Source organism: Heterocephalus glaber, unplaced genomic scaffold (genome assembly GCF_053883595.1).
Source record: "Heterocephalus glaber isolate CG9 unplaced genomic scaffold, H.glaber_assembly_v1.0 deba00001497, whole genome shotgun sequence".
NCBI lineage: Eukaryota > Metazoa > Chordata > Mammalia > Rodentia > Bathyergidae > Heterocephalus > Heterocephalus glaber.
The window spans coordinates 36,558,897-36,586,768 of record NW_028258320.1 but is presented as its reverse complement, the minus strand read 5'-3'; the positions used below and the strand labels follow the sequence as shown (position 1 = coordinate 36,586,768).

General features: G+C 42.5%; 1 protein-coding gene across 20 annotated transcripts in view; it reads left to right on the top strand.

Moving 5' to 3' along the window:
• The first annotated feature begins 14,224 nt into the window (after window positions 1–14,224).
• Sgms1 (sphingomyelin synthase 1) overlaps window positions 14,225–27,872 on the top strand; it is a 381,142-nt gene continuing 367,494 nt past the window's right edge. For 13 of the 20 annotated variants that reach the window (XM_021239167.2, XM_021239158.2, XM_087185562.1 and 10 more), the window contains exon 1: window positions 15,839–16,012. The gene's annotated coding sequence lies outside the window, so the exon portion shown is untranslated. Of the gene's footprint in view, window positions 14,423–15,838; window positions 16,013–16,417; window positions 16,557–27,872 lie in introns of those variants that run through there. The other 7 variants (XM_021239162.2, XM_087185556.1, XM_021239163.2 and 4 more) reach the window with 2 other exon arrangements.

Genomic DNA, 27,872 nt, shown 5'->3' with positions numbered 1-27,872 from the left:
TCATGTTCCTCAGCTCCTCTACTTTTTTTTTTTTATTTGTGTCTGCTCTAGAGTTATTAATCATGTCTTTCACTATGGACACAATCTCTGCTGTTATCTGAGAAATTATTTCTGATTTTATTTTTTCCATATCCTCTTTCGTTGCCAGTTCAGGGAGTCTAGGTTGCTGAGTATCTATCTGATTGTTCCATATCATTGCCCCTTGGAGTTGCCTTAGGTGATCTAGAAGTCTGTTTCTGAGTCTTGTTTACATGTCTTCTCATTTCAACAGATGCACTTTTGTAGAGGCAACTCTTTGCTTGACCAATGTGCTTCAATTCTCAGCAAGCCTCAGAGAGGCTTTCTCTCTGCTGGTCACCACTGTGCCAATTCCTGGGTTCAGAATCGTGGCCTTCTAAATACCTAGGCTGCGCTGTTGTCCAGGTGGGGTTCTGGCTGAGGCCTGTGCACACTTAGGATGGTATCTGGGCATGCCTCTGGCTGGGGCCTGCTTACCTGGATAGCTGTTGTCTTGGAAGGACTTTGGCTGGGGGCTCTGTGCCTGAGTTGCTGGTGTCTGAGTGGGCTTCTGGCTAGGGACTGTGCACCCATGCCACTGTTGTCCATGCAGGCTTCTAGCTGGGGTCTGCGTGCACTTACTGATGGTATCTGGGTGGGCCTCTGGCTGTGGCCTTTGTTCCTGCACAGCTATTTTCCAGGTGGGCCTTTGGCTGGGGCCTGTGTGCTGAAGCCACTGGTGTCTGGGTGGGGCCCTGGCTGGGACCTGGGCACCACACCAGTGTTGTTCACACAGGCTCTTGGTTAGGGTCTGTGCACACTTACTGATGGTATCTTGGTGGGCCTCTGGTTGCGGCCTGTGAGCCTATGCAGCTGTTTTTCAGGTGGCAGGTGCAGCTATTTTTATAGCCAGCTAGTGAATTGTAATAAATTTGATTTAAAATTATTTTCAGGGTTATTAGAAAGTGTATTGACTGCTTTGAACAGAAAAAAAGCAGCTCAGAATAATACCCATGGAAAATTGCTTTGTGCTACTAAAATCACGCATTCATGAAGAAATGTTTCTTTTAAAAAATAGAAATTCTCCTGTAGATTTTGTACTATGTGTAGCTAGCTTCTCCTAATATTAGTGAGCTGTTAGCAAATTCAATAATTAGGGTCACATATATAGCAATACCTGTTTTCTTAATATGAGACCTTCTTCCATTCATTATGGCCTATTTTATAAAATAGACAGTTCTGCCTTTAATTGCACAAGGATGGTGTAATTCATAGCCTTGATATCCTCTATCACAAGTCTAATTTAGGTCAATGCCAAGATGAGTGTGCTTCACAACTTAGCCACAATAGAATCTTGATGAATTTAATCTTGATGAATTTGTGACAGAGACTCCTTACATATGGGATACTATCTTTGATGATAGATACTGAAATGGTCAGCACTCTTAGGCAACCAGTGTCTTTTTCACAAGCTTTATTTAGGTGAAAGGGTCAGCTAATAGAACTGAAGCAATGAGGCTCAGTAGAAATTTAAAGAAATGTTTTATCAGTTTTCATAAGAACTCAAAATACAAACATCATATGATTTTAAAAATAAACTTTATTTATTTATTTATTTTTGCAGTACTAGGGATTGAACCCAGGGCTTTCAGAGTGAGTTGCACTCCCACCCCTATTTATTCTCTTACTTATTTAATTTTGAGATAGGCTCTTGTTAAGTTGCCAAATTGCTTGGGATAGGCTTGAAGTTGTGATCCTCTTTCCTTAGCCTCCCAGAGTGTTGGGATTATGGTAGTGCACTACCATGCCCAGCAGAAATTCTGATTCTTGTGTGACACTTTTAATAGTAAAGCCATCCATTTAAAATCATGTTTCTTCAACCTTGGTAATAAAGATTTTAGAGCTGATGCTTGAATTCTTCCCCCTAAGGCTTTGATTTATTAGTCTAGGGTTTGGCCTGGACCTTGAAATTTTTACAACTTTCTAAGTGAAAGACCCAGCTAAAGTTTGCAACTTTGTGGGCTTGGCACTAATCCTAGAGCTGCTGACAATTTTCTTTTAAATCGGGTAATTCCATTTTAGGTATTCAGTGAATGGTGATGAATCTTTAGAAAATAAATACCAACCTGGACTTTCCTTGGATTCCTGGAATAAGAGCTCCTGAGAGTGGACTTTTGGCATGAGCACTTTTTGTATTTCCCTTAGTGGTTCTAATGGACAACCAAGGTTGCCAAGCCCTGCTTTATAGTTATTTAGACACAGCCTTGCGCCCCTCATTCAATATAGATGTATTAATTCCTATTTGTTGCCAATAACATAGTATCATAAAGTTATAAAGAAAAGAATTTTATTTTGGCTCAAGGTTCTGGAGGTCTAATACCAAGGGGTTGCATAGATGATGGTTTTCCTGCTGGCAGAGTCCCAAGATGGTATAGGATATTACATGGCAAGAAAAATTGAACTTGCATGTATATCTATGTCTCTCTAGACTTTTATTTCCCTCTTATAAAGCCACCCATCTTCATTCATGAGAGGTCCACTCTAAAGACCTAATCCTGATCATCTCCCAAATGCCCTACATCTGATCAACATAGGTGAATTAGGTTTCCTTCCTCTCAATACCTACATTAGCATTGTATCTCTATAACAAAATTCCTGAGCTAATCAACTTTAAAAGAGGAAATTTATTTTGACTCACAGTTTTGGAAGTTTCAGTTCATAGCCAGTTGGTCCTGTTGCTTTTAGGTCTGTGGTGTGGCAGAATATCATAGCAGGCATGTGTGGTCAAGGAACCTGCTCACCTATGGCAGCTATGAAACATAGTGAGAAGGACCCTGGTCCCATAACCCCTTCAAGGCCATTTTCTCAGTGATCTAAAACCTCCTACTAGGCCCACCTTTTAAATGTTCCACCATCTCCCCATAGCAACAAGCTGAGGGCCAAACCTTCAACACATAGGCCTTTGGGGAACATTTCAGATTCAACTATAACAATACCTCACAACCAGGATTTACTTTGAAACCTCATGTACAATCTTGGTAGGTTCAGTCAACCTATATACAAACCACAGCAACCTCAGCTACCATTCAAGTTTTGTTCAAGTAGCAGCATAAGCTATGACTTGTTCGATGTTACTTACACAAGGAGTCATGCAAAAAAATTTACAATTATGCATATTAGTGGGTTGGTTTCAGGAGTGACTTTTATTTTTCTGAAGGAGAATGTGTAAAAGCTCTGGACAGAAACAACTGTTATCTGGATAGCATTTATGTCCCTTAATCGCAAAGTAATGCTCTCTGAGGTGTCCTGCTCCCTTCTCTTGCTGTTGCACTGGGGTGGCAGACCCTTAGCTCTGTGAAAATAGGGTAGTGGGATGTGAGGGAGAGATAGGAAATGAGATGATCTCCCGCTAGATTCTCTCCACTCATGGAGACCACTACAATACACTGGTTTCCCTTACTTTCCTTTGATGCTTTTAAAAAACACACCTCTGAACTTCAATTTTGGGAAAGATGAAGTAGACTTACTTTTCCCTATTTTTGCTACTAAGTACAACTAAAAACCCTGGACATTATATCTGAACTTCAATTTTGGGGAAGATGAAGTAGATTTACTTTTCCCTATTTTCGCTACTAAGTACAACTAAAAACCCTGGACATTATATATGAAACAAATATTAGAAAATTTGGGAAAGTGGAAAGAAGAAGGCAGGGATTTCTAGGCACCTCAGTATCCAAGGCCCAACAAGGTGGTTGTTTCCCTGGCTTACCTTTTTGTACCATATATTCCAGACTTGGAAATAAAGCCAGCAACTTAGAAACAGCAATGAGCTCAGACAAATAAAACTCCAACAAAAGCCTACTATCTGGCCAAAAGACAAGAAAAGAAGTAACAGAAGAATTTTGCAATATAAATAATAGTTATGTACCATGACCAAATGGGTTTTTTCCCATGAGTTGCAAGGCTAGTTGAGTACCTGAAAACCAAACTATATAATACAACTTATCAACAAGCTAAAGAAAAAAATATTACATGATCATATCAATCAAAGGATACAAGAAGACTTTGACAAAATCTAATACTTATGTACATTTTAAAAACTATCAGAAAAATAGGGATGGAAGGGATGTTCCTCAACTCAAGACCATGTACCAAAGATTCCTATAGTTAACATTATACTTGCCAAGGATTTAGCTCAGTGGTTCCGCTGCCTGCCTTACAAGCACAAGGTCCTCAGTTCAATCCCTGGTACAAAAAATAAAAACAAAAACAAAACTTAATGGCGAAAGATTGAATACTTTTTCCCTAATATCAGAAAAAATATCCAGACTCGCCATTCTTATTTAACATATTCTTGACTGTTCTAGCTAGTGAGACAAGAAAAAGCATCAGATTTACAGATCAAAAAGAAAAAATTAAGAATTGTCCCTATTTGCATATAGCATGATTGTAAATATAAATAATCCCAAGAAATCTAGAAAAACTGTCCCAAAACTAATAAATGAGCTTTTAAAAATGTACTATAAAAAAGTCAATTTTACTTCTAAATACTACCAATGAGTATTGGACACTGAAATTAAAAGTGCAATGCTTTTTTTTTTTTGGTATCGGGGATCAAACTCAGGTCCTTGTGCTTGCAAAGCAGGCAGGGAAACCACCGAGCTAAATCCCCAGTCCTAAAGTGCAATGCTTTTTACAGTCATACTCCCATATATTTATGAATAAATAAAGCATTTAAAGGACTTATAAATTGAAAATTAATTAATGGTGATAAAGAAATCAAAGATCTAAATAAGTGGAGAATGTTCATGGATTGCATGACTCAATATAATAAAGGTGCCAGTTTTCCAAAATTAATATATGTTTAGTGCAATTTTTTTTTGAGACAAAGTCTTGCTATGTAGTTCAGGTTGGCTTTGAACTTACTATGTAGCCCAGGCTGGCCATGAATTACTGGTGATTTTCCTGCCTCAGGCTCTTGAGTACTAGGATTATAAGTGTGTGCCACCACAAAGTTTAGTGCAATTTGCATCAAAATTCCAGCAAGTTTTTTTGTTTATAGATATAGATTTACTATCTCTATAATAAATGTATATGAAAAAGCAAATGAACTAAAAGAGCTGAAATAATTTTGAAAAGAAACAATAATGTGAACGAAACCTGTCAACCTGGTTTCAAGAATTTTAGGACCTATATATAGCTATTATCATCAAGTCTGTATGGTATCAGCAGAAGAATAGACATATAGGTTCAATAGAACAGAAATTGACCCATACAATAAATACAACTGATCGTTTGATATAGGTGCAAGAGAAACTCAATGGAGGAAGGATAGCCTTTTCAATAAATGGTATCAATCAATCCCTAAGCAAAAATGCAAACCTCAATGTGAGCTGGAGATACAGCTCAGTGGTAGAGTGCTTGCCTAATGTTCACGAGGCCCTGGTCAATCCCCTGTGCTGAAATAAATACATGTATAGCAAACATCAACCCAAGATGCATATCTTATATAAAAATTAACTCAAAATGACCAACGACTTAAATGGAATACATTAAAATTATAAAAGTTTTAGTAAAACACGTAGGAGATAATCTTCATGATGAGAACTACACAAAGACTTGACACCATCACAATTAAAGATTGCTCCTTGAAAGACCTGGCAAAAAGAATGAAAAAATCAGAGAGCAGGGGAAACTTGCCAGCCAAAAAGGACTAGTATCTAGAATATAAAAGTAACTGTCAAACATTAAGCTGGATGTGGCAGTGTATACTTGTAATCCTAGCACTGAGGCAGGAGGATCATCAATTTGTGACCAGCCTGGGGTACACAGCAAATTTGAGGTCAGTATGTCTCAACACAAACAAACAAACAAACAAACATTAAAATCTAATAATTCAACTAGAAAAGAGGCAAAAAACATGAAGAAACACTCACTGAAGTGTATATACAGATGGCAAATAAGCACACAAAAAGATGTCCCGCATCATTAGCAACTAGTGAACTACAAATAAGCCACAAGAATTACCATATACCTATCAGAATAGCTGAAATAAAAAGTAGTGATGCTGGGTGTGGCGTTGTACACCTGTAATTCTAGCACTCTGGGAGGCTGAGGCACAAGGATCACAAGTTTGAGTCTATCCAGGGCAACCTAACAACTTGATGAGATCTTGTCTCAAAAAAAAAGGGCTGGAGATGTAGTTCAGTTTGAAGGTCCTGGATTCAATGTCCAGGATGGCAAAAACAAAACAAAACAAAACAAAAAGTGACAGTGTTAAATACTAATGAGAATGAGGAGAAATATGGAGCACTTATACATTGCTACTGGGATTGTAAAATGGGGCATCTACTCTGGAAAGATACTCCCCTCCCCCCAGTAGTGCTGGGAAGCAAATCCAGGGACTTGTGCCTGCCAGGGAAGCACTCCACATTGAGATACAGCCCAGCCTGACAGTTTCTTTCGGTTCAACAGTTTTTACATAAGATGATCATATAACTCAGCAGTTGTATCTTGAATATTTATCCCAGAGAAATAAAAGACTATGTCTGCACAAAAACTTGTACACAAACATTCATAGAAGCTTTATTAAAAGTCTCCAAACACTAGAAATGACTTATGTCTTTTAACATGTGAATGGTTGAATAAACTGGGTGCTAAAATTTGAATATAGTTTGAAAGTGCCCTCTGAGTGTTCATGTGCTAAAATTTAATCCTCATTGTGAGTTTAGAGGTGGGGGCTTGGGAGGTGGCTGAGGATTAAAGTCATCAGAGTGGAGCCCACAATTGAATCTGATGTCTTTATAAGAAGAGGGGTGGAGACCACAGACATATATGTGTCATGTGTGCTCCCTATCTCTTGATATATGATGCTTTGAGCTGCCTTGGGACTCAGAAGGCCATTACCAAAGCCCAGTGCAATGGTGCATTGCCCACTTAAGAGGCTGAGGAAGGAAGATTGTATAATTGAGGCCAGCTTAGGCAGCTTAAGCCTAGGCAGCTTAATGAGACCCTGTCTCAAAATTTAAAAAATAAATATAAAAAGGGCTGGGGATGTAGGTCAGTGGTAGAGTGCTTGTGCAACACATGCAAAGTGCTAGGTTCAATCTCCAATGCGTATTACTTGTATACCATTTTCAGATGTACTCCCCAGACTTTGGGGCAGAACTGTGAGGCAAAACAACCCCCTTTTCTTTATAAGGTAGCTTGCCTCTGGTAAAGGCAATTTATTATAGTATCACAACACAAACTAACACACCATACTACAGTCGTACCATGGATTATTACTACTCAGAAAAAAAAAGGTGTGTGTGTGTGGTACAAACTATTGACCCTTGCAACTACTTGGATGAACTGCCAGAAAATTTTGCAGAGGAAAAAAAGTAAATACCAAAAGATTACATATTACATGATTCCATTTATATAACTGTTGAAATGACAAAATTATAGAAATGCAGAAAAAATTAGCGGTCACCAGGAGTTAAGGATAGGAGGGAATTAAACTAGCTTTAAAAAGGCAATAGGGATGTTGAAAATGATAGCTGGGCATGGTGGCGCAAACCTGCAACCCCAGCATGTGGGAAGCTGAGGCAGAAGGACCTTGAGTTTGAGGCAGCCTTGGCTACATAGTGAGTTCAAGGCCAGCCTGGATTACATAGTGAGACCTTGACTTAGAAAGAAAGAAAGAAAGAAAGAAAGAAAGAAAGAAAGAAAGAAAGAAAGAAAGAAAGAGAGAGAGAAAGAAAGAAAGAAAGAGAGAAAGAAAGAAAGAAGGAAAGAAAGAAAGAAAGAGAAAAAGAGAGAAAGAAAGAAAAGATCAGTTTTGTATTAAAGTCAATATCCTGGTTGTGATATCATACTATAGTTTTTTGGGGGGGATCGAACTTGGGTCCTTGTGCTTGTGCAGCAGGCAGCAAAACCACTGCGCTAAATCCCCAGCCCTCATAGTTTTGTATTGTTACCATTAGGGAAAATTAGTTAAAGATTCATGGAATTATTCTGTATTATTTCTTAAAACTGCATGTGAATCTACAATTATTTCAAAATTTAAAAATTTGATATTGGCTGGGGATTTAGCTCAGTGGGGCCGTGCCTGCCTCGCAAGCACAAGGTCCTGAGTTCGATCCCTGGTACTGGGAAAAAACATTTTTATATTAAAAAAAAATCCCCATACTCTCTATTATAAGGAATCTAAAAGAGGTGACAAGAAAGTAGAAGGGAGGAAGGAAATATGAGGGAGAAGTATAAGGGAACATAGTAGGGTGATAGATATGAGCAAAATAAATGCAGTGCAACCCTGAATGTGAAAATGGAGGGTGGGGTGAGACAAGGAAGGTCAGTCACGTGTGGGGTAAAAATGACCAATATATGTTATGTACATGTTCAAATCTGCCAAAATGAAACCCATTAATCTATATGAACAGTAGAACTCACAAAACCTGAGGGTTCCAAAAAGCAAAAAATAAAACAATCCCATAATTTTACTGTATCACCTCTCTTCAGTAACTTTTTCACTAGAACTTATAAAATCAAAATACTTACCAGTGCTTGACTGTTACTTGTATGGTCTAGCCCAGTGATTCCCAGCCCTAGCAGCCTGCTAGAATTACATATGAAGCTGATAAAAAAACCAAAACCAAAAATCAAAAAAATCCTGATGCCTAGACACTTCTTCAGCTCAATTGGATCATGATCTCCCAAGGCCACTACACACTCATTAATGTGTTTATTTGATTAAAGTTTCTCTTGTCACCAGATCATAGGCTCCATGAGGGTAGGAACAAGGCCTGTTATTGCTTTCCATAGCATCTCCAGCACATAAATCAGGGCCTGCATCCAGGAGGCTCCCAGTAAGTATTTATGAAGCAAATGAATGAATGAATAGAAAGGGGAAAGAAACATCTCCCCCCCTTCTCTTAGTGCCTTCTTGAACCCATGAAAGAGATAAGTCGCCTTCCCTGATCTCATGCCCGTGTCTCCAGGGCTCCATTACAAAGTTACAATAGCAATGACAGCATTGCTGCAAGGGAGATCTAGCCCCTGAGTATAAAATTTGCAAATGATGACAGTGCCTCCTTCTTCACACTCAATCAACAAATTTAATGAAAGTGAAATAGAAGCTGACAAGGAGGCTGAAATGACACATTCTCTTACTCATGCAGAAATAATAGAAAATATTTTAAATGTAGTTAAAAAATATTAAAGACACTGACAAATAAATGAAAAAAGATTTTAGGAATGAGAAAAGCTGAGGAAAGGGGGCTCCTGCCTTTGACCTAATAATAAAATTTGCAGAGCAACCCCCATCTCATTTTGCAGTCTCTCTTTTGTGAGAGGGGCTCACTTAATAAGTAAAATGATGCCAAGTGACACTGAATTCAGGCAATTCCAATGTATTCTTAGGGGTTGCATTGATTCTTTCCTATTGCCCCCTCCCCTGTACCTACTGATCCCTCATTGCCTCCTTAAAGACTATAACATTTATAGTGTGAGCACAATAACTAATGCTTTACAGAATTATTTTGAGACATTGCTTGTGAAATTTTATAAGAATATCAGCCCAAAAATCCACAAGTGGATTTAGTTTAGATACTGCACTTAATTCCCATTTCTATACCACTACCTGTATCTATTCTGCCTATTTTGTGGGAAACATATCCTTTTTACTTTATTTTTCTTATTTTTGGTGTGGGAAGTGTTTTTCAAATACATACTGGAATTGTCTAGGTTTCCAGAGTTAAAGCATTGTGAGCAAAAGTGAAGCTTCCCCTTCACACAGGTAGTATGAAAGTGTACATTTCTGTGCACATTTCTGGTTTTCTCTTTCAGTAAAGTATTCAATAAATTACATGAGATATTCAACATCTTATTAGAAAATAGGCTTTGTGGGCTGGCGATGCAGTTTAGTGGCAAAGCATTGTCTAGCATTATGTGAGGTCCTAGGTTTGATCCCCAGCACCACCACTCAAAAAAGGCTTTGTGGGACCAGGGATTTAGCTCAGTGGTTCCACTGCCTGCCTCGCAAGCGCAAGGTCCCAAGTTCGATCCCTGGTACCAAAAAAAAAAAAAGAAAAGGCTTTGTGTTCGGCTAGTGTAAGTGTTCTGAGCACATTCGAGGTAGGCTAGGTAGGCTACAGTATTCAGGCTTTGAATGGATTCTAAGGAAATTTTCAGGAAAAAAATTCCAGAGGAAACTTATCCTAAAATTTAATTGTACCACATACCCTGTCAGCATTTTTCTACAAAGCTTTGTGATAAAAATTATTATTATTATTATTATTATTTTTGGTACCAGGGATTGAACTTGGGTCCTTGTGCTTGTGAGGCAGGCAGTGGAACCACTGAGCTAAAGCCCTGGCCCAATAAAAATTACTTTTAGTGAAGTTTCAAACTTTATAAGGATCAGGGTGGTATCCAAGTTGTAAATACAATACTGAAAACTGTTGAGTGACCTGTGCATGGTGGTGAACACCTATAATCCCAGCACTCTGAGAAGCTGAGGCAAGAGGATCATATATTCCAGCCCAACCTGGATTATTTAGCAACTTAGTTGATACTCTGTCTCAAAACAAAAGAAACACAAAAGAAATATTAAGAGGGCTGGCAATGTAGCTCAGTGTGAAGGCTGTGGGTTCAATTTCCACTACTGAAAATAAAAGTGTTGGGTGACACCAAAGAAAAATGATTAATCAACTTAAGATCCCAGTTTCTTTTGATTCTTAATTAGTGGTTCTTAACTAAGGGTGATATCTCTCTCTACCCCTTTCCAGGGGTCATGTAGCAACATCTTGGAGATGCTTTTGGCTGCTACAAGTGATGAGGGGATACTTCTGGCATCTAGCTGGCTGAAGCCAAGGATGCTGCTAAACATCCTATGATCCTCAAGACGGCCCTACATAACAAAGACTTATCTGGTCTAAATATCCACAGAGGTGAGTTTGAGAAACCCTAGTCTAGACTCTACTGGACAGGATTTAGCAAATCTTTCATGAAATTGTTCCAGCCATGTCCTGGAGTGTGTTGGTATCTTATTCTTCCAGATGCCAATGAGGTGGAGAGATTGTATCATGCATGCTATTCTGTAAAGGAACTGGTGGAACAACTTTCCTCCTTCAAAATGTTACAAAATAAAGAAATGTCAGAAATAATGCCAGTCCTGACTTGCTGCTGTTCTCCTTGCAGGATGGCCTAGATTTGAGGCCTTTTAAGACTTCATGCCAGAACTATAAAATTCAGGTGATTACACTATGTAACTCTGTCTTCCTTTAGAGCAGGAGATATGATTTTTGTCTCAGCCTTCCAACTAGTTCTGTCCATCCAGGACTTGTCTGTAATGGTAATTGAGGGGTAAAACATGTATCCATTATTTTGTGTACTATTGCTACTGCTGAAATATTTGCCCTTGGAAGCTGATTGCTAAATACAATAAATATTCATAATACACGGAACAACACTTCCTGTTTTTATATGTTTATCTCTAATTGCCTATAAAAATTTTATAGACATATATTTATATTAAAAAGACCTAATTAATTTTCATGATACTCTTGGGAAGCAAAGAGGGGGTGAGTGTATTATTCTCATTTTAAAAGGCTATAATTAAACTTGCCTGGAGTTACATATTATTTGTAGAGCTAGAAATAAATGACAGTGTTGACAATGATGCCATGTCTGCCAGGTAGCACAGTGTTATGTTGATGGCACCGATTCATCAGATCCTGGTTAGTGACTAGTTATAAATGTCTAATTTGAAAATCCTTTAAAAATGTACATGGCCAAATATAAAGGGTTGTTGCTAATGACATTTCCATTTCTAATGTTTTGTCCTTTTAATGAAGAAAATAGGATAGAGAAGTAAATGTAGAAGTCATAAATTACAGTTCAGTAACTGTTCAGTATGGGCCACTTGGTTCCAAGTCCTTTTGCTAAGTACTCTGAAAGACTGAAGATCAATATATATCCTTTCCATAGCATCTGTATAGTTGGAGGGTCAAGCTTTACTTGCAAAAAACGTACAGCGTAAAAGACAGCATAAAGCATAAAAAAGTGTCAAATATTTGTATAGGAGGCTTCTGTGTCCAGAGAGGAAGATAAGTTTTTGTGAAAACGGAAGGAGCCGGGGATTTAGCTCAGTGATTCTGCTGCCTGCCTCGAAAGCTGAAAGACCGGAGTTTGATCCCCGGTACCAAAAAAAAAAAAACCAAACCAAAACAACAACCCCGGAAGGAAATGAAGATGAATCTTGAAATATTAGTATTGGTTCAAGTAGCCAAGGGGAATCAGGGAACAGACAGAAGAGTTATTAAATATGGGTAGTGTCCTTGCTTTCTGGAAGAGAAAAACTTGAGAGCTATCAAGTGGTTGTTGTTTTTTTTTTTTTTTTATGTGAACTGAAGGCAGAAAAGCTGGACCACAAGGAAATAGAATAAACAATACAGAACAGACAGAGGGAGACTTCCTGGGTTCCTGTCAATACTCCAGTTCCTGGTTCTGATCTCTTCATGAGCCTCAGCTGCATTATTATCAAATATGTTCCAGTTTCTTATTGACCAATAGAAGCCAATAGTGGCCAGGAATCCTAGCCAGGGACACAGGAATGAACATAGAGGGTTGCTATCACTAGACCTGAGCCTCACAGCAAATACTGAATTTGGAAACAGCCTTGTCTGCAGCTAGTTTTTCTGGTCAGCTTTGGTTTGGAATTAAGGGTGTGGATTGGCCAGATGAGCTGAAAGGGCTGAGGTGAGCTTATGACGAGTTGTTCCTGCCCCTCAGGCTTCGTGGCCCTGTATTATTCTTTTGAGACATTTTCATGGCTACACAAGCCTCCTTGCTCCCTCAGCACTATTTGAACTTTGACTAAGGCTTGGTGAGTGGTGGTTTGCTGATTACAGGTCTACTAGATAAAATCTCATTTTTAATCAAGTAGATTACTTCGTCTGGATAGAAGAGTCATTTATTCAGGACCAGATCACCAACTTTGGAATAGCTGACTTGGCAAATAAGTGTTGTCTCAGTATTTGTTCTATATTTTTAATATATTTTAACGACATATCGTGACTTGGGATTCAGTTTTTGTTTCTTTCTTTTCCTGACAGCAATGTAATCTATGATACGCTAAGTACCTAAAAATCCTAAATATTTACACGCAATCAAAATGCTACTTATTAAGTTATGAAAAAATGCACTGGTAAAATTACGAGTCAGTGGACTGGAGATGAAGAATTTTTGTTAAATAATTTTTAGTTACAAATAGTGGTGACTTAAGGATTGTAACTAAAGAAGAGCCAACTCTTTAAGTGTTTCTTATAAAAGTTCACTCAGAATTTACTTTTTCTGCTCTTATGATTTACCTGTAGATTTCTTCCTGTGTATGGGTATCTTTTTATGTATGGTCTATTATTTTTTCTCAGGTTCTTTTTTTTACAAAATTGAAACATTTTTATACCCTGCTCTTTCCTGTTATATATTATTCTAAAATTACTCATGGAAAACTACTCATAAAGTGTTTTATAGAAAACATTTCAAACAAAGAAATTTAGGAAAAAATATAGTGAGCATGCTAGACACACCACTTAGATTCAAGAACTACCAGTATTTTGCAAATCCAACTTATCCTTACGTGGGGGCATCAAATTAGTCTCTTTGAAATGTGTACATCAGGTGTCGAGTTGGTTTTTATTTTCAGGAAGTCTTAAAGCATACAGCACATTCTATTACAGTTATCACTGAAGAGAAAATAGGTAGCAGTTTCTGGCACTTTCTTAGTTTGAAAAAATTTAAGTCACAAGAAAGCAAGACTTCTTTCACCTTTTGGGTGTAAACTGATGAAAATACCCAGCAGGGCTACTATGACTCACAGACCTTTGGTCTCGGTGGACACCCAGAACCCGTCGTTGAGCTGAATCTCAGTTATTTTAAATCCATACGTGACAAATGCACTTTTTCCTAATGGCCCTGAGAAGAGCAGAGTCCTCAGGGTGAAAAAGCCACAATAGTGGAGTAGAGGGGCGCGACAAAAATCTGCACTGGGGCAGACCGCTTCGTTCTGAATCCCTCACTCTTCACTGTGGTTTGAGGCAGACGACATTTAAAATTTTCAGGGCCTCACATGAAGATATGTCACCGTAAGGCTTAGTTAAAATAAAGAAGCAAAGCGTCCCTCAGACCACCGGAGGCTTAACCTATTTTAGGGTCCCACCCTCAAACGTTTCCGATTCTGTAGGTCTAGGTGGGGCTGAAAATTCTCGGGTGATGGGGAGGCAGCTGATCTTGAAATAACAGGTACCCAAGTGACTCGAGAAGGGAGCGCAATAAATGTTCACTGCCAACATCATCACGCCAGGCGCCCGGGTACAGCGCGCAGGGAGGAGCGATGGCCTCGATCGGGACCTTCCGGACCTCGTGCCTCTTCGCCGGGGAACAGGTTAGAAAGGGAGGCGGCAGGAGCAGCAGTGTCGCTGCCTAAAGAAAGGGAACCCTTCTCTCCAACATCCGCCCCTGGGGAGAGGCAGAGGCCATTGCCGCCGGAGCTCTGCCGCGCTGAGTCCGCGTCCGTTAGCCGGTGGCCGGGCGACAGCCCGTCCTTTGGGCGCGGCGACTCGGGCCCCCGGGGTTGGGCGGGGCAGAGGCGGAGGCCAGTGGAGGCCTCAGCCCAGGCGAGGGTGTGGCGGGGGAGGAAGCATCCGCTGCTGGCTCCGGGATCAGTTCCGACCGCCCGCGGTCCGCTGGCCGGACGAAGATGGCTGCCCAGTGCGCCGAGGACAGTCACGTGTCCCCCCGGTACCGCCTCACGCCCCCTCCCTCGCCCGCGAGTCTCCGACCCCTTGGAGTCAGCTCAGCCTCAGGCCACAGAGGTGCTGTGCGGGCCGGCCCGGGAGACCAGCCATCTTCGCCGCCGCCCCTGACCAGGGAGCCGGGGACCTGGGAGCGGAGCAGAGATTAGCCTTCCCTAGGGCGACGCGCACCCGGCCGGGAGAGTAGGCATGCGCAGTCCTCACGCCCGGCGCTCTCCGGGTTTTCGCCGCGGCCCAGGAGTTGAGGCCCTAAGGGGACGCGGCGGGACTTCCTTACGCGCCCCGAGTTTTTCCCGCTCTGGTTAGAGCTCCTCGGGCCTCCTCCGCGCCGGCAGGACTTGGAGTTTGCAACCTGGGCAGTTCTGTTACTTTTGGAGGAGTAAGAGGGTGTTTGTGGACAGGGGTTTGAAAATAGGCCTAAGAATTTGAGGTCCGACTGTAGGAGTGATCAATCAGGAGTTAACCATAAATGACGCTTGGGCTCGGTAGGGAAGAAGATGCAAGTGTCGTTTGCAAACTAGGCCCCGAGTCTGGCTTCTCGAATGCTGAGTTTGCATTCCCTGCCCTCAGACTCGCTCCAGCTGCACCACGAATGGTTTATTTCCCGGGACCACAGTGAAATCTCGCTCCCGTCTGGCCTCCCTTGGCGGCTTCCTAAGACCGTGCAGCCTGCGCCTTTCTTATTAAACGCGCCTGTCTTCCTCTCTCCCCAGTTTCACATTCCTGGAAAGTAAATAAAAGGGGCCCACACCCCAGTCGCCCAATGGTGCGTAGCCTGGCCCGTATCCCTTTAGGTCCAGGACACAGCACCCCCCCACCCCACCGCCCCGCCCCGCCCCGCAACCCCGCCCCGCCCCGCAACCCCGCCCCAGCCGGCCCGGCCTGGCCCGCCCCCCGGCCGCCGCGAACACCCGGAGGGGCGGATTCAGCCGCGTGGGAAGCCGGGCTGGCTCGGCCCGCGGACTGGGCATGCTCGGCAGCCCGGGAGGCTCGCGGCGGCTGGTCGGAGGCTTTCGCACCAGCGAGGCAGCGGCGGCCGGAGACAGGCAGGACGGGCGCGGGGAGGGCAGGCCCAGGCATCTGCTCTGCCCTCGGGCCTGGCAAGTCAGCCGGAGAGCGCGATCGGGCGCGGAACCTCGACGCGGCACTGCCCCGGATTTCGTTCCGTGGCGCGGGGCTTAGCGAGCTGAATTCCGGCGGCTGCCGCGACTCCGGCGCTAGTGAGTCGCGGGGCGGGGGCCAGGAGCCGGTCTCGGGGTAGCCGAGGTGGGATGGGATGAGGGGACGCCCGTCTCGGGCGCGGGCCGGGATCGACCCGGGGGGCGGCGGGCAGCCCGGGCGAGGGGGCGTGAGCGCACCCGGCGCGGTGTCGCTCGCGTGCCTGGCGGGCGCTCCCGGGCGCTGTCCCTAGCCGAGGGTCGGCGTGGGGGGGCGGGCCGCCGTCCGAGCCTCGGCCAAGTTGGGGCGGGGAGGAAGGCGGAGGCGTCAGTGGCCACCTCTTCTGAGGTGCTGGGTGTCGTCTGGAAGGCTGCCGGGTGTTCTGTCGGGGCGAGCGACGGTGGCGGGGCCGGAGGAGTGGGTGGCGAGGAGCTTCGAGGTTGTGGCGTGAGACGCTTAGGGGCCGACCCTCAGATGCAGCCCTACCCCCACAGCGGGGCAGCACCGTGACACATGGTACCTGCAGGCCACGTCGCAGCTGGCCAGGCGGCCACGGTTTCGGGGATCCCCCACCGCGGACCCTCGATGTCCCCGACGACGGAGCAGGTGGGACCCCCTTCCCCGAATACGAGCTCCTTCTCCCCAGGCCTCCCACCAGCCCCAGGGCTGGCGGCTGCTGAGACCCCGGGCTGCCCCGCCGGGTGGGGCGTCCAGAGGGGAAGCCTGGAGGGGCCAGCGGGACAGCCCAGGACTGGAGGTCCCGTCTGGACGCTGCTGTTCTTCCGCGATGCGGGACCCCTCGAGGGGTCTGCGCGATGCCAAAGCGACTTGTCAAGGGCAAAGCAGCTACGCCGGCAGCCTCTCCCACCGTTTTAACTCACCTCTGGACTGAACCTTCATCTTTTGGGTTGGATAAGGTGTCAGGGTTCAGCTAACAATTCGGCCTGGCGTGCTGTGGGTAACGCTTGTTCCCTCTTTGAGTAAAGATTGAGATGAAGGTTTCTTGCCATAGATGGAGGGAATGAAGCGAATCCGGGCAGGTGCTTCTCAGATGTTTCTTTTCACCTTCAGACAGTACAGACTTCAGGGCCATATGCTTGTGAAACCAAGACGGAAGGCTGCTTTCTGACAAGGAAGTTTATTTTCTGTGTTACTGGACCGGCCAACTATTTTAGCTCTCCTGACATTTACCTGCCTGGGCCTTTAAGCTATTTGGACAGGTTATTTTGCTTTCTGATTGAGGGTGTTTCTCCTTGGCTGCCTGATTGTGTTAGTGGTGAATGTCCCTTCTGATGCGCTGTGTACTCCCCACGCCTTCTGGCACTGGGGCTTGAACGTTCAAGAAGGACTGAGTAGGCAGAAAGAGAAGAGTGGGACTGGTGACGTCGGAACAAGAAAGGAGTTGCTTAGACTTAATAGGGTTGGCGGTTGCAGCTGTGGCTTGTGTAGAAGAGGAGAGGGCTGGTTGTTTCATTGGTTTGTGTGTAACATGTCCAGGAGAGAAGCCGTCGGGGGATGGGTGCCTGTCTGGTCAGTGCTTCAAGGGAAGCCCAGGGATGTTTGGTGATTCAGCAGGTGGCTTCCTTCCAGCTCTGAAGCCATGTCTTGGCCAAACAGGCAGGCAGCAGAGCCTGTGCCTGCTGTCGTAGGTACTAGCTTTGGGGGAACCTCCAGGAGCTGCCTTCTGCCTATAGCAGCTCACTTTCCATATCTTGCTTCATGGTCAGGTGTAGAGGCCCTAGTCCTTCCAGTTTGCTTGTTTCTCCATCTCTCAGACATGCTGGATAGCAGGAGGTTGCGGCTGCTATCATGTAGTTTAAGTAGTTATTTCACAGATAGCCTTTCCCTTCTATTTCTGCTTCAGAGACTAGAAATTTATATTTTTAATAAAATAGTAAAATATATTTTTACAACTCTGAATTGCTGATAGCTATTTAAAATATCTGGGAACATTAAAAAATTAATTCAAGGTATGGATTAAATTGGCATTAAAGGGACACATTTATTAAAGCATTGTCTTATTCATTAGTGTATCCCTGGCATCTTGTGCAGTACCTGACTTGTGGTGTTCATATATGTTTATTCAGCTGAAATTCTCCCAAGTTCTTCACAGTGGAAGAGCATATCAGTATTCTTCCTAGTTCTTACCTGTTTTCACCTGTAAATGGAGTTCTACCTTCAACATTTTTAGAGTAAAATATACAACAGTGTTTATGTACTTTGACACTTGAAGGAACTTTGTATGTTTTCATAGTCATGATTGCCTGTGTTGACTATAGACATTCAACTTTACCTTGAAAATACAGTTCTTTTATTTTTCTTAATTTGTAAATTTTGTTAAAGCCCTTATTTTTACATTGTAGCAGTTCCTATACATGAGTCAGAAAAATGGGTATGCTTTGCCTATCTCATAAAAATCTAAAGGATTCTTATATTACTTGGTCAGTTTTTGTAAACTAAAAAGTGCTGCTGGTGCATCTCATATGTCCATATATATATATATATACACACTTTTTTTTTTGAGACTGGGGATCGAACTCAGGACCTCACACTTGCCAGACAGGCGCTATGCCACTGAACTAAATACCCAGCCTGTTAGGCCGGCTTTGAATTCACTGGGTAGTCCAGGCTGGCCTAGAACTTGAAGTTATCCTCCTGCCTCAGCCTCCTGAATGCTGGGATTCAGTTGTTTACCACTATGCCTGGCCAAACATGCTTTAATTTTTAAAACTTCATTTGCTACAAAACATTTCAGAAAAACTGTCAAAGTCCTAACATTTACCATCCAATGAAAAGTGCTGCTGAAAAGAATAAAACTGTTTGAGAATAAAAATTCTGGGTTGTTTGCACACAGGGATAATTGCTCTCCGGTTTCTGGGGGGAAGTATAGGTTCACTCTTCTGTCCTTTATTTTGGTATTGTTACTTTCTCTAGTTTAGCTATTTTTTTTCTCCCAAAGACATACTTTCCTGGCATGGGCTTGTTTATTTAAAGCTACAGCCAGAAGGATCTGTGCATTTTCTCACATAAATTCAGTCAGTGGTGGTTTTAATTTCTTTATGTCCCATATACTTACCTATCACTTTATATGACTACGTGGTCAGTGACCCATGGAAAACACAGAGGCCAGTGTGCCTTAGTGTGGACATGGCAGATAGTGAATGGCTTTGTCTTTGCTTCTTTTAGATGGTAGTTGCAGTCAAAACAGTCTCTTCTGGAGGAATGTTCATGGTATGCCAAAGATTTTGGCTTTCTGTTAAAGGCTTTGGGGCAGGAACAGAAATGCTTATTTCTTGTCTCTTAACTATATTTCCAAGAACTCAGCTGTAAAGTTTGTTACCTTAATTAAGCTACCTAATCACAAATAGGCCATATTTTGGATCAGTCAAGTTGGATGTGGGAGGCAGTATTGGATGTAGAGGAGCAGAGAGTGAAAAAAAGTGAAGGCAGTAGAGGGTGGGGAGCTAGGAGATATCTTGGTTTTGTAACTGACTGTGAATGACTTCCTGTTTCAGTAAAGCCAAATTCACTGGCTGATGAACAAATATGACTTAGTCTCAGATAGAATGCTTTGCCTTGCCCCAAATCTGTATCTCCATATACAAGCACACCACATGTCAAATATATATAAACAAACACTGAGAGATACACATACAGATGAACAGACACAAAGTCATACATGGGGTGGGGGTGAGTTGAGGAACAGGACTCAAAAGACGCACACCCTTTGCCAAAAGCCAAGTATCTCAACTTCTTTAGAAATTAATATGTCAAAGAGGGAAATTAGGTCTCAGGTACAGGTTGGATTCTAGGGGATTGAAATCACCCAAGGTTTGTATTTCAGAGAGATTCCCCTTTATTTTCAGTGGCCAGTTGATCTGACCTTTAATGATGCCAAGTTCCTGGGGCCTTGAGCTATTGCTTGAGAATGCAAGTGAGTAAGGATTTAGGGAACTTGGTGGTTTTTACCTTTTAGACTTCTGGTACTGAGAATCAACTGAACATACCTTGTTCTTGGCACCAGATTGGTTCCCTCCTCTGTCAGAGGAGATTTCTCTCCTGTGTTACATATGTCCTTAGGTATGTATGTATTCTTATTAAAGATATTGAGTACCTCTGTGGTTTTTTTTTTTTTTGGTACCGGGGATTGAACTCAGGTCCTTCCGCTTGCGTGGCAGGTGCTGGAACCACTGAGCTACATCCCCGGCCCCTACTTCTGTGTTTTTGACTTGCATAAGTGGAACTATGCTATAAATTTCATTCATTTTTCATTCAGCACTTTCAGACATTCATGAAAATTGACAGACTTTTTCTCAACATTTTATTTGTGAGATTCATGCTGTTACAGGTTTATCCAGATGCATGGCTATGGCTGCTGCTTTGTAGGGCTGGTCAGATAAGTATCTACTATATATATTTTTTTTGTACTAGGGACCAAACTCAGGACCTTGTGCTTGTGAGGCAGGCGGTGGAACCACTGAGCTAAATTCCCGGCCGTCTACTACATTTTCTTACCCATTTTCCAAGTGCTGGATGCTTATCTCCACAGGTGCTATAATGAGCATCTTCTGTTTTCTTAATGATGTGTGTGAGAGTATTTCTAGAGTGATGGTTCTCCAAGTGTGGTCTACACACAGCTGCATCACTGTCTCCTGGGGAACTTGTTAGAAATGCAGATTCTAGACCTCCTGAGTCCGAAACCCTGGGGGTAGATCCCATTAATCTGTATTTTAACCTGCCCATCTTGGAAATTCTGAGGCAGGGGAAAGTTTGAGAACGATTTTTGCCACTCTAAGGGTATATACTGTACCTAGGAGTAGGATGGGTGGGTAATAGAGTGCCACAGTATACCCATTTTTACGAAATGCTGCTGAAGTACTCTCCATAGGTGCTGAGCTGTTTTATACTCCCACATCAGTGCATGAGGGTCCTCGATTCCCCATATCTTTGATGTGTCTGGCAGTAGCCATAATTCTAATTTTACTAATATTTTGTGGCTATAGAGTGGGATCTTGTTGTTTTATTGTGAATTTATGGATTTCTTAGTGAATTGGATGTTTATTTAATATATTTAAATATATGTTAGCCATTTCAATTTCCTTGACCAGCCATAGTTTTTTCTAATGTGTTCATTTGCAGATGTTTCTTGCTTATTCTAGATAGAAACCTCATCCTGTCACCTGCCTATTAACTTTGTCAATGGTAGGTAACTTAAAATTTTTATTTAATTTTCTAAAGTCCAGATCTATTAAATTTTTGCCTTATGTTGCAGTTTAACAATCTTAATATGATCTTTCTCACCCTAGCAGTACAAAGATAATCAATATTCTGTCATCTTTCTCATTTTACTGTTCACATTGAGGGCTTTAATCTCTTTGACATTCATCTTCATATTTGGCATAAGGAAGATATACAGCTTAATTTTTTCCTTAATGTTTTGTGAGATACTTTTCCCATATCATCCATTAAATAGTGTGTTGTTCCTTCATATTTTTTTTGGAGCAATTTTTCTCATCCATAAGGTTCTCGTATATACATATGAGTCTGCTTTTTTAACTGAGTTATGTGTATAAACCAAATACATTTAAAGCGTGTAATTTGATTATTTTTGACAGGTGTGCATTCCTGGGAAAGCACCATAGTCAAAATACAGAGCATTTCTATCACCTCCGAGCTACTCTTGGGCCCCTTTGTAGTCCATCTCCTCCTTTAATCCTCAGACTGAATCAACTACTGTAGTTTCTAGAAATTTATATTATACAGTATGTGTGTGGTTCCTTTCACTCAGCATGATTTTAAAATAATTTTCTTTCTAATTGTGCTAAAATATACAGAACAAAATTTATAATGTAACCATTTTTAAGTGTATAATTCAGTGATATTATGTACATTCATACTGTTGTGCAGTCATCAACATTATGTATCCCCAGGACATTGTTATTATCCCAAACTGAAACTGATCCCGTTAAGCTCAACCTGCTGAATTTGAGATTCTTCTTGAAGGTCTGTTTTTTGTTTGTTTTTGTCCTCTGTTTTGTTCCAGTCCTCTGTCTGATTCAGTGCCAAATTCTTATTTCTTTATTATAGCTTTGCAGCCTGTTTATATGGCTGGATGAGCCCCACTTTAGCTCTTTGTCAAACCTTGGCTTGAGTATGCATGGCTCTTTGTTATTCTGGGTATATTTTGGATTGCCTGTTAAGTTCTCAAGGCAGTCTAGGAAACGTGATTGGCATTGCATTGGATTTGTCTCACATGGGCTGAACTAACATCTTTTTCCTCTTGAGATTATAATTTTATCCATGAATATAGTCTCCTGTCTTTTAAAATAACTTATACAGTTTACAGTTTTCTCTGTCCTATCGTTAGTTTGGGTTTTGGGGATTGAATACAAGGTCACAAGGTTTTGTGGATGCTAAGTACATGCTCTGCCACTGAGTTACACCCCCGGCTTATAATATATTTTTAAATAAAAGTAATGTGTTATTTTAGGGAGAATTTAAGGTAGGGAGAGCAGGGGCTTTTGGGTTAGGTCTTCAAAATATCTTCACACATTAACCTTGAGTGACATTGGTCAGGTTACTCCCCCTTGTGGCTCCAGTTCCTCCTTCCTCAAAGTAGGACAACAGCACCTCCCTTGTGAGGAAGCCGCCCAGGGGTTTAGAAGGGATAATGTTGGAGACACTTGGAGTACAGACCTTGAAACAGTGCTGCTCTGTGAATGTTGATGTCATGCCTCCCCTAACACTGGCTTTAAATAGCATACACTTCATATTTTTATCTGCTTCTAAGGACTGATAACAACTATCAGAAAAGCAAACTGAATGAGCCAACCAGTTCACAGTGTAACACTCTCCAAAGCTACATATGCATATCGATGCTTCTGCCTAGTTTCATTGGATTTTTCAGAAAATATGGATACTTCCAAAGAATTTTACACTCTAGTGGGGAGGAATATACAACTAATATACAAGGAACAATTAGAGAACTTTATCTGACAGATGGTATATAATTAGGGTTAAGTGGTGTAGTGCTAGGGGAGTTACAGGAAGAGAGGAATCCTGCTCTGTGAGTTTTCATTTGACTTGAGTGAAATGAGATTAGAGAGGAGAGAAAAGGGAGGAGAAACCAAATATAATGAACATTATGTCAGAAGCTTGAGGGCCCAGTGTTGAACCCCATGGCAGTAGATTTTGTGCTGGGATGTAGGTGTCTTAAAAGCACTGTCTTTGGAGCTACAGTCCTTGGGTTTGGATCTTGGCCTCACCACGTAGGAGTTGTAAAACCTTAGGCAGGTTATATAGACCTCCTGTGCCTCAGTTTCCTCACCTCTTCAGTGGTATATTAACAGCAGGTACCTTACAACTTTGTTGTGAGAATTATGTAAGTTAGCATTTGTAAGGCACGGAATGCCTGGCACAAGTTGTAACATCAGGTTTATATCACTGTGACAGTATACCTGAGATACTTTTTTTTTTTTGAGACAAGGTCTCACTCTGTAGTTCAGGCTGGTCTTGAACTCCCTGTGTAACTATAGTGGCTCTAACTTGTGTCAGTCCTCCTACCTTAGCCTTCCCAATTCTGGTATTACAGGGTGCACCACCACGCCTGGCTTGATACATCCTTTAAGGAAGAAATATGTATTTTGGCTTATGGTTTCAGAGGTTTCAGTCCAGGGTTCTTGGCGTGTGTTGAGGCAGTACATCATGGCAGGATTGTATAAGGGAAGAAGTTGCTCACCTAATGGTAGTTGGGATGCAAAAGAGACAGTAAGGGTTCAGGCTCCCAATGTCCCCTTCAAGGCCATACTCCCAATAACCACCTTCCTACCAGTAGGCCCTCCCTCCTAAAGATTCTACTTCTTCATGATAGCAACACAGGCTGGTAGCCAAGCCTTTGACATACAGGCTTTTGGGGGTCATTCATGATTCCAAGTATAGCACAAGGTAAGCATACTATAGATGTTAGCTATTATTATGACTTCTTTTGTATATATTTACTGCATTCTTCCTGTATCTCTCTTGAAGTGTTTGAGGCTTTATGCCCCAGAGTTATTGGCTTTTGTTCAGAGACTTGGTTGGGGACTATACAGTCCAATAGTCTGCACATTTGTGGGTGTGCAGTGGACACTCAGGATGAAGACTGAACAAGTAAATACTTGATGACAGTGGAGTCAGGTGCCATCTCTGTCATTCTGATATCTTCAGAGCTCTGGAATGGAGTGGGTAGCAAAAGTCAGGTGGCAAGTGTACAAGAAGTAAGTTTTATTTTGCAGTATTCTTATTAGACCTTTCAGTAGCAGTATAGTAAATTATAGGGATTCACATACATGACAGACACTTTTTAAGTCCTTAGTCTTTATGAGATAGGTGATATTATCTCTTTTAGAGACAAGAGAGTGAGGCACAAGTAATTTGTCTAGGAAAGTAGAAGAAATGCCCTCAAAGAGGTTAGTGTTTGGGGCCCTTGCCAGTTGGCAAAAACAAGTAGGTACTGTTGGTGAGGAGCCACTATGGTCACATAAAGAGCTGTGAAACACAGGTTAGCCCAGCTGTGTGTTCCCATGACCTTGAATGTTTATCAGCCTAAGCCAGTAGTTCTCAAATTTCAGTGTGTATTAGAATCACCTGGAAGTCTGGTTCTAGCACCCAATGCCAGGCCCCAACCCCCAGAGCTAGTGAGGCATGTAGCTTGGGGCAGGTGGTGGCTGGTAGTTTACATGTTAACACATTCCCAGGTGCTGCTGTTGCTGGTCTGGGGAAACACTTTGAGAACCACTGCTACCAGGAATAGTGTTCCTCTTCTAGTTACAGTCAGGTGAGGTGAGTTCAGATGTGCTTTCTAGCCCGTGAAACAGGGTCCTGTTCACCCAGAATGCAGAACAGCTTCTGACCCAGTACAGAGCAAAAACTTGCTGCCTGGCTTGCCACTGTTTAATATGGCTCAGGAACTGTTATAACCCAGAGTAGAGAGAAAACTGAAAATGTAAGTCTAGATTCATCAGCAGCATAACATGCCATGAATGCATCCCATCAGGAAGGTGACATGACTTATTTTCATTTTGTTGCTTTTCATCTTCCCTCCCATAGAGCAAAGAGGGTAGGATAGGCTTTTTGCCCACCATTTTATTGCCATGGCAAAATTGTGGGACCAAGAAATTAACAATGTTCAGATACATAGCCTGACAGTGGAGAAGCAGAAGATAATCTTACTTGACTGGTTTAATTGTAGTGGAAAGCTGTGTTTATAGGACAGAGAAAGCTTGGTACCTCTCTCTAGCAGCTGTAGGTAGGATAGCTACCATGTACAAAGCTTAGTGCAGTACTGTACTGACACACGCCAAGTCCTCAAGAAATGTGGATGGCCGTGATTATTATAGCGTGCTTGGTGTTTGCCGTTCAGATTTCATTTTAGCTGAATGATGTTATATATAAAACCATGGAATTAAGGAACTTTTATAATTGAGAGGTTTGTAAGATCCTGCATTTTAGATTAACTCAAAGAATAACAGTACAAGTAAATGGTATTTGGGGAGAAACTCCAGCCCAGATTTTTCCCTTCACTATCTGTCAGAGTTGTCTTGTGACTCTGGCAGCCTATAAAAGCTTGTTTGCCTGGGCAGAGGATGCAGCAGGGCAGAGAGAGGAGATTGTCAGGGAAGACTGAGGAGGCTGTAAAAACCTGGATAAGGATGAGAGACTCTCAGGCCCAGGCTTTTTTTTTTTTTAATAACAGGAGCATCCAGCAGTGATAAATGTGAGAGTGGGCCATCTGCTAGGTGCCCTGTGAGCTTTGGGATCTGGGCCCTTGAGGGTTCAGTGGTAGAGCCAGATGTCCACAGGTAATCTCATGACCAAGTAGTGAGTGCTGATCAAGGTGGTACACCAAGCCCCCAGCACAGAATTGGGCTGCTGGACAGAGAAGGTCACCTGCTCCAGGTTCCCCATGTTAGCAGAGTGCACAGAAGGAAATGATGACATAGGATAGTGTGGTTGGAACTGGAAGTGGTCTTACTTTTTTCTTTTACCTTAAGTTTGAAAGTCATGTGACCTTTCCATTTATTTTGGTACCGGGGATCAAACTCGGGTCCTTGCACTTGTGAAGCAGGCAGTGAAACAACTGAGCTAAATCCCCGGCCCACATGAACTTTCCATTTTTAATGAGCTAACTCACCACAGAAAAGAGTCTAGAAAGATGGGTGCTTTCATGGTCAGGCTGTGTCAAAGGGAATTGGGGACTGGGACCGTGTTCACCACCTCTCAACAAGTCACAGGGCAGTGTACTTTGTTTTTAAAAGGTGGCTAAATTGTATCCATTTCCTAGGAATATAATGCTGGAGAATATTTGTACTCTCTGTCTTTAAGGTAAAACAGCCCTTTAAAAGAATATATTTATTTATTTTTTTGGTGTTGAAGCAGGGTCTTGTTATGTAGCCCAGGCTGTCTTCAGACTCACAGTGATCCTTCTGCATCAGCTTTCTGAGTGCTGGGATTACAGGCGTGCACCACCACGCTCATCTAAAGGAATATTTATTAAAAACAAAGTTTTTCCTTCAATTTTGATGCTAAATTCTACTTTTGTTCAGTTTCCAATTTATCATTTTTTTCTCCCTCTGTCCATTCCATAATATCTTAAAAATAATGTGTAGGTTAGGCTTGTGAACCAAGTGAATGATCTGGGGAAACTTGGGGCTCTGCTTTCCTATCTGCAGATGGAGAGTTTGGGCTTGCTGACCCATCACCATCTAGTTCTGGATGCCATGACTCCTTTGATTAGGGGACACACCTAAAAGTGTGGCTCAGAGAAGTTTCATCTTCAATTATTTGTCTCTTTGGTAAACAGAAGCATATTTCAGAACTGCCTTCCTCAGTCCTGTTGAGTTTCTCTAATGTACAAGCCACTTATTAGAAATGGCAGTAAGTGGTTGATTCTTTAGCACTGTATTCTGTAGGTTGTGATTGAGGCCCCTTCTGACAGGCTGTCTCTGCTGAAGCAGCAAATGTGCATGTTCAGTCTTTGTAAATTTCATGCAGGTGCACCGTGTGACTCCATAAAGGCCGGGGCATGTTGTAACTCATCTCCCTCCGTTAAACTGCCAAACCAGGTTGGGGATGGTGTTTACATTGGGAATAGAGTTCCCAAGAATCACAGAATAAAGGGCAGGGTGGGGATTGGAGAAAGAAGTCCTGGGTGGAGAGTGGTGGTGAACCGACCTCAAGAAAACTATTCCCTAAGGGAGTGGGGAGGATCAGCTGAAGGTAACATTCAGATAGCAGCAAAGCCTGGAGAAAAGTGAAGTGATACAGCTGTGGGCAAGGAGGTGTTACCCACAGTTTCCTTTCCCTCACACACAGCTTGACTGGTGGGGCAGACATTTGAAGGTGGGGTGGGGTATGGATACACCCGAGATCAAAAGAAAAGGGGACTTTATTATCCTTAGGAAACTAGGAAGACGAGGACGGGGTGTGAGGATACTTTGGGCCCATGGCTGGGGAGCAGGTGCAGGGGCCAGTGGATAAGGGGAGAGCGGGTATGCCTGGCATGCTGGAGAAGAGGTTGTTGAACCAGAGGAGAAACACCCTCTCTGTGGCCATCAGCCAAGCCAGGCTGCCGTGATCACTTGAGATAGAGGGAGGGCAGATGAGGGTAGTGGGGACAAGATGTACTTGGCTCTCTGGGCATACCAATGACGTTTGCCATTGGTGAAATGGTAGGACAGTAAGGGTCTTCTAGGTAATGGAAACCTGGAATCAAGCCCAACCTAAGCTTTTGATTCTGAAAGTCAGCTGGGGAGCAACAGAAAGGGCTGGGTGCTTGAGTTTAAACCCTTTTGGAGTACTGGCTTTGTCTTGTTTGAAATGAGAATGATAATCAGTGTGTTACAAGTGCTATTGTATGATGCCCATGAGGCACAGAGTGATATT